This window comes from Bufo gargarizans, chromosome 8, assembly GCF_014858855.1.
Source record: "Bufo gargarizans isolate SCDJY-AF-19 chromosome 8, ASM1485885v1, whole genome shotgun sequence".
Taxonomy (NCBI): domain Eukaryota; kingdom Metazoa; phylum Chordata; class Amphibia; order Anura; family Bufonidae; genus Bufo; species Bufo gargarizans.
In genome coordinates, this window is record NC_058087.1 from 75,215,328 (window position 1) to 75,222,981 (window position 7,654).

The window sequence follows — 7,654 nt, forward strand, 5'->3', positions numbered from 1 at the left end:
CACGACTTAAAAAAGGTGCCAAACACAGTTTTATAAGTCGATTTTATGGGACAGCACAAAGCAAAAAGAAGATATGAATACATCTTTGGGCACACTATGAGAGATACTTTAAGGTACTGTGATTAGTGTAAATTGTCTTTTCCAGGTGACAGGTTCCCTTTAATAAATGGGTATATGTTGCCCACTGAACTAAAAGAACAGGGTAAAATTATTGTCCCTGGCACATATGCAGTGCTGGTGCACTGAACTTGCACAAAATAGCCGCTGATGCCCACCTAACTGACTGATAAAACGTATTTTTCTGTGTCACTGAGCTCAGGGCAGGGTACAAAAATGTTGCATTGCACCACAAAAAAATAAAATCGCTGTAGATCGCAGAGATAACAAGTTCTGATAACAGAGATTCTTTCCTAATCTCTCCCTCACAGCAGCAGCATCCTATCCCTACACTAGTAAGAGCAGAGTGACGTGCGGCGCTACGTGACTCCAGCTTATATAGAGGCTGGGTCACATGCGGCACTGGCCAATCACAGCCATTAGTAGGGGGCACACGAGTTAAACACCTGTTGATTGGCTGTCCTTTCAAAAAGCACCATTAAATCGCTGAACACCGAACTCGAACTTTTACTGAAATGTTTGGGTTCGGGGTCCAAAAATCCTAAAGTTCGGGTTTACTCAACCCTATACAAGATATCCTGTTTTTGATTATATATTTCTTGCTACATTTTACGGATTATAAAAGGACTTTTATTACTTTTACTACGATTGTATCCAACATTTGACACATATGCTGTGGAAAAAGGATGCAAAAAACATACATTAACATATGATTTATTTTACAACAGGACCCTAAGATAACCGATGTGACTGTATGGCATCCATCTGAGGCATTTTTTAATGTGTACATCATGTGTAGTGTTGAGCAAAGCAAATCATTCAAAGCCCAATTTGGTCCAAAGTTTAGGAAAACTGATTCGCAACTAATCCGAACTTCCTCGTGCTTCGTGGTAACAAATCAGTTTAAAAAGTGAAAAGCCTGGGAACATGAGATCACCCATAATGCCATGCAGCCAGCCAGTCTGCAAATTGCCATCCCCCTGTGATATCACAGCCCTATAAAACTCTCATCCTGCTCTGTGTCCACCATTGTCCTATGAGCTGAGCATAGGGAGAATAGAAGAATATTGGAGAGCGAGAGTGCAGTGAGACTTATTCTATGTCAATTTTATTTATTCCTACACTTATCATATTTTTTTGCCCCATAAGACGCATTCCCCCCCCCCCCCCAAAAAAAAAAAGTCGGGGGAAATGTCCCTGCGTCTGATGGGAGTGAATACTTCCCATTATGGAAGTACTCATTAGTACCGGAAGACCGGAAAGCGGTGAAGGCTCTATACCGCTTTCTTTCCTCGGCTATGCTGTTCACAGAGTGAGGGTGCTCTGTGACCTCACGCTATGGATGTCTCTTCACAGCACAGCCGGCGGCATGCAGAGCGGTAAGTGTTTATTTTATCTGACTGATATGAGAGGCTGCTGGGGGCTGAAAAGAGGCTGCTGGGGGCTGATGAGAGGCATAGGGCTCTTATCCGAGGTCTGATTGGGGATCTTATTAACATTAGGGGTCTTATTGGTGGTTTAACCTGAAGTCTAATTGTCCTCCTCTAAAACCTAGGTGTATCTTTTGGGCCAGTGCGTCTTATAGGGCAAAAAATACAGTACTTATTCCTACATCAGCTGTAAACTAAGATATGCAACTCAATACCAGTAAGATGGAAGCATTTATTATTCTGGTGCTAGCATGCCAACCAATACCATCAAGTCTGCACCCCTTAGGGAGACAAGGTCTTAATAACGACCATCCTCATCTTTTGCTGGCTTTACTTCTTCCAAATCATCCATCAAAGTCTCTATGTCCTAGAAAAGCCAGCAAGATGCAGAGGGAGGTGGAGCAGGATGTTCATGATGACATTCTTATTGATATTAGATGATATGGAAAAGGAGGAAAAGAAGATGGCAGAAGAAGGGCTCCCACCTGTAGGGCAGGAGAGCGCTGGAGTTGGAGAAGTGGGTATGCCAAAGCTGAATAATATTCTGTGTTTACTGTCAAATAACCTGCAGGAGATTGCAGGCAAGAACAGCAATCATTTGCATATTGTGACCCCACCAGCCAAACAACATACCAGCAGCGGACCCTCTTCATTATTAAATGAAAAGCAGCTGCGGGCTAATTGGCCACGTGGCTCTTCGCCGCAGCATGGCCGCTCCGTGTCGTTGTACCCCAAGGCAGAGTGGCCTGGGTATACCCGAGTTATAGCGGTTCATGATTTATTCATTCGTAACTAATTGAATTTCTTGGCCAACTTCGCCAAATCTAATTTTTCAAAACTTCGCTCATCTTTATCGATGGCTGACGATGGAGAGGAGGAGTCTGAATGGGAGTAGTGGAAAGGGATGATGTAAAAGACACTTCTCGTGGCCTGGCTGACGCAAGAGGGACTGGGAGAAGGAGGGAACTCATTTTGCGATGACTAGCTACCACCTTTGCCCACGGGATGAGGTGATGCTGCTTTATATGGTTCAATGGTTTGTGTTTGCCTGCCCACATCTTAATTTGCTCTTACACAGCTTGCACAAGGTAATGCTTTTGTCGTGGAGACAAAAAAATGCCAGATGGGAGATACTCCCACAGCAGATGTAGAGGCAGCCAAGCTGGGCTTCGCTGTGGCATGTTTTGGACCTAAGTCACCCACAATGTCATCACCAGATCCCAAAGCTGAAGTGGCCCTGGCTGTTCTCTGAAAGGTATGTGGCCTCTTATCTTTATTGCTGCCGCCATCACCACCCTCCTCCTCCTCCTCAGCACCCTGATCCAGTTTCCAGGTCCTGTGCAGCACACAATTGTAATCGGAGTCCTCACCCTCGCTTTCGCTTCTGTCAGACTGTAGGATATCATGGTGGGTTCTTTGGCCCCCTCCCCTTCCCTGACTGTTGCTAGCCCAACTCCCCTGGCTCGACAGCATGGTGTTGGACTCTGAAATCACCTCTGTCATCCTCTTTCTCCAAAACAAAAAATTGCACCTATGCTACTACTTTGAATACCCCCCCCCCCCTTCCCCATATAGGGAAATTGATTTAGGCCTAAACTCTTTATCACTTCCAGATACTTTTGTGTGCTACCTTGTCTATTGGTGTAGTAATCACGTATATATGCTGCCAGTTTGAATATAATCAGTGCCCAATAAAATAATTTTTTTTTATGGTAAACGTGTTTGTGAACAGAGAATTAAAGGGAAACTGATTTAGGCCTGTGTATTGGTGTTGATCACCTATATGCAGCTTAATTCTAATCAACACCCCCCCCCCCCCCCCGAAAAAAAGAAAAAACTACAAATGTAATTGCGACCTATAAGTAAATGGACGATTGAGGCCTAAACGCTCGATTTCTCGTTATCACTCACACGCAGATTGCTGCAGCAAGCATATACTGGTTTTATTATATTTAACAATACCCCCAAAAGTGAAATGGCAACTGTGTGGAAACTGTATATACGTACAATTGAGGCTTGACGCTAAATTTTACCTTAATACACACTGGTAGACTGCTGCCACACCTTGTGTATTGCTGCAGTAATCATGTATATATGCAGCTTAATTAAATTGAACGACCCCCCCCCCCCCCCACACAAAAAAATGTAAATTGCGAACGTGTGAAAACTGAATATATACGTAAACGGATGATTGAGGCTTGATGCTCAATTTCTCATTAATACACACAGGTAGATTGTCGTTATACCCGGTGTCTTGTGGTGATCACATATGTATGCTGGTTTAATTACATTTAACAATCCCCAAAAAATATAAAAATTCCAAGCGTGTGGAAACGGAATATACGGAAACAGATGATTTAGGCTTGAGACTAAATTTCAACTCAATACACACTGGTAGATTGCGGCCACACCAGGGGTTTTACTGCAGCAATCACGTATATATGCAGCTTAATTAAATTAAACTTTAGAAAAAATAAAAAATACAATTTCTGTGAAAATGAGGGGGGGAATGAAAGTATTTGCTTGCAGGTAGCTGCTTTTAAGGTGCACCTGCACTTCTGACAGGCACAGCCACAGTTTCTGTCTCCTCTCTTACTGTCAGCTGCACTGCTTCTCTCTATTGTACACAACACACACAATTCTTTGGAATCCTAGCCTTTCCCTTCACTCTCCCTGGCAATAGGCATGATTCATTTCTGACTGTCCCCGATTGATTTTTTCACTCTCCCCGACTCCCTAAGATCATTTTCCAGGCAGACATGGTCACACCCAACCACCCTCATCCACATCCCAGCACAGAATGGCATTCTGCTAGGACACCTTCCTGCCTGCTGCAGCACTGTTTGGCTCATCCAGGTTGTCTGTAAGCCTCGGAGCCAAATCAAGGCAAGCCCTCTCCACACTTCCTCTCAGGATCATGCGAGACCCCTTCTTCCTCCCTAGTGCTTTTTACCTGCCAACATGTACACTAAAATGACGCTAAGTGCCTAAGTGCAAAATATTCTGGTTCGTCTGCCATCCAAAAAATAGCAAAGTTCAGACCGAACCCGGTTCGCTCATCCTTACCTAGAACTAAAGCAGAAGTATTGATTCAGAACTGTGCCATATGAGTGATAATTCAGAATATATACAACTTTTATATACATAAAGTGAAAACCTATAACATTTAAATTCACAATATTATTAAAAGAAAAGAAAAGTAAAAGTAATCAAAAATACTAATAAATATACATTTATTAAGAAAATACAGCAAATCATTATTTCAGTATGATTTATGTACATAAGTTATAAAGCTTTATAGTGACAAACTCTACACAATGTCAGTATGTGAAAATGTAAGACATTATTATTATAATAATAAAACTTAATACATTACATATATGTTACAAATATGATTTAAAGTGGTCATTGAGCTCATTTATTGTAAAAAGATCACCTATTTTTTTACAGTGCTATAACAGGACTCCAGTTACAGTTATGGCAGTGCATTGAGGCTGTACAGTACTAAGGAGCCATATATGCTCTGCCATCTGCATGGTGCTTAAAGTTAGGGCTCATTCACATGTCCGTATGAATGGGTCTTCATCCGTTCTGCACTTTTGCGGAATCGGTGCGGCTCCATAAGATGCGGACAGCACACCATGTACTGTCCGCATCCATTGTTTCGTTCCGCAGCCCCACAAAAAATATAGAGCATGTCCTATTCGGACAATAGGCATTTTCTATATAGTGCCGGCCCTGAGCGTTCTTCAAAATGCGGAACGCACACGGAGGGTATCAGTGTTTTGCGGATCTGCAATTTGTGGACCACAAAATACAGCACGGTGATCTGATTGAGCCCTTATGGAAGTTATGGGATGAAAGATGCTCGATTATCCTCAAAACATTTCTTGTGCTGCTGATAATCATTACAACTGAATGGGGGAATAATGATTGCAATAGCAGTCGTTCCTCCCACATTCACTTAGCATCAGCCCATGTAAAGCCAGGTTCACACTTCAGTTATTTGTCCAGTTAATTCCATCAGTTATTGTGAGCCAAAACCAGGTGCGGGTCAAAAACACAGAACAGGTGATTAGCTTTTCATTATACTTTATCTCTGTGTAGGCTTCACTACTGATTTTGGCTCACAATAACTGATAGAAATAACTGATCAAGTGTGAAGTCTAATAGGCCGTTGCAAAGGAGTGACGACAATTGAATTTAATCGTCCACTGTGGCTCGTCCTGCACAAATATCAGGTAGTCTAATACGCCCTTAGATGGGTTATAATATTAGCAAGCTATGCTCTTTCCACATTTGTCCCGAATGCCTCTGTCAGGGGTTCTGATGGCCTTTATAACACTGGAATACCTCAATAACACACCTTAGGCTACTTTCACACTAGCGGCAGTCTTCTCTGGCAGGCTTATCTGTGCTGCCACTAGTGCATGCGTGCCGCTGGAAGTCTGCGCCGGCCCCATTGACTATGATGGGGGCAGGCCAGAGTTCTGGCGGCAGCACGGCAAACATGCCGAGAGGCGGCCGGAAAAATCTACGACATACAGCTAGTGTGAAACTAGCCTTAATACAAGTAAATAGTTTAGCATGAAAAGCTGGTAAAAATAAAGACCACAATTGTTACATAAAAGGTCCTAGTTGTTACCATTGTTACACCATTAAATGTGTGATGAATTGCTCAGGTAACTAACTAATCCTGTATTTGGTTGCTGTGTAGCTGATTTCTATATCCAAGAACAACTATGGTATATAGCCCTTACTAACTTCGTGTGCTATCATTTCCCATCCATATAACAGTCCCTCCACACAAGCCATCTTTATACATGCTACATAAGGCCTCATGCACACAACATTTTTTGCGGATTGCACGAAGACGAATTCATTTTTCATGGGGCCGCAAAAAATGGAGACAGGACATGGTCGTGCTGAAAATTATATAACATGTCCTATTCTTGACTGTTTTGCAGACAGCAGACAAGAATAGGCATTTCTACAATGAAGGCCGAGAAAAGTGCAGAATGCACACACCCGGCATCTGTATTTTGTAGTTTCACAAAACGGATACGATCATGTGTAGGAGGCCTAATGAAAATTTTTACTCAAATCTATATTTCTTAGTGCCACACATTAAAACCTACATTAGTCTTTATGTAAAAATTACCTTTTTCTAGCTATATATTTATGTTCATATAATAGTACTGAATGTTAAACCTCTATTTAGATTTTCAACTAACACACTGTACATGGTCTGATACTTGCAACCTCATCTGCGTAGCTAATCTAATTCCCTTCCCAAAAAGTCCAGTAAATGCTCACTTTCTTCCTCAGAGTTCTCTTTCACAAAATCATTATCACAAAATTACTTACACTTTCACTACAACTTTCTTTAAAATCATGACTAATTAAAATATACAAACCTTCGGTTAGAGCTTGTTGATTGAGGTAATCATGCTTTGCCAACACATTTCAAAAAATTCTGTATTGTTAAATACCTCCCTCGAATTAAAAGAAAAGTTACAGACCCTCTACCGAAATGCACCTTCATTAGATTTTCAACCCAGCTCCAAACTATTCTAAAGCAAATCTTAGTCTTGATACTGGTCATCGATATTGGCTTGTATGAAAAAGATTTAAGCGTCCTCGTCTTTTTTGCATTGCTGTGCCCTTACATGTCTATATTTTTACACTACATCTACAATAAAGGAACTAACTTGCATAGATATCCAGTAAAGTAGCTGTGTCAAACATAAGAGAATAGATGTAAAAAGTTATTCAATTAGACATAATATTAAAGTTTATATATAAAGTACAAAAGACAATATCATCTAAAGCATCTGATTGAGCAAAATAAATATTACCAGAGCTGCCTTAAAGCAGACCTGTCACCACTAAATGCAGCACGTTATAGAGAAGGAGGAGCTGAGCATTAAATACATTTATATCTCTGCTATTTCCAACTTCATTGTTCATGTGGGAGGCGTTATCAGTGACGGATACTCTGTGTAGTGCCGCATTCACACCTCACTGATTCACAGACGTGTGCTGTATGTGTTCTCCACAGACAGTACATGTACCCATTCATTTTAATGTGTGTATTCACAGATCCA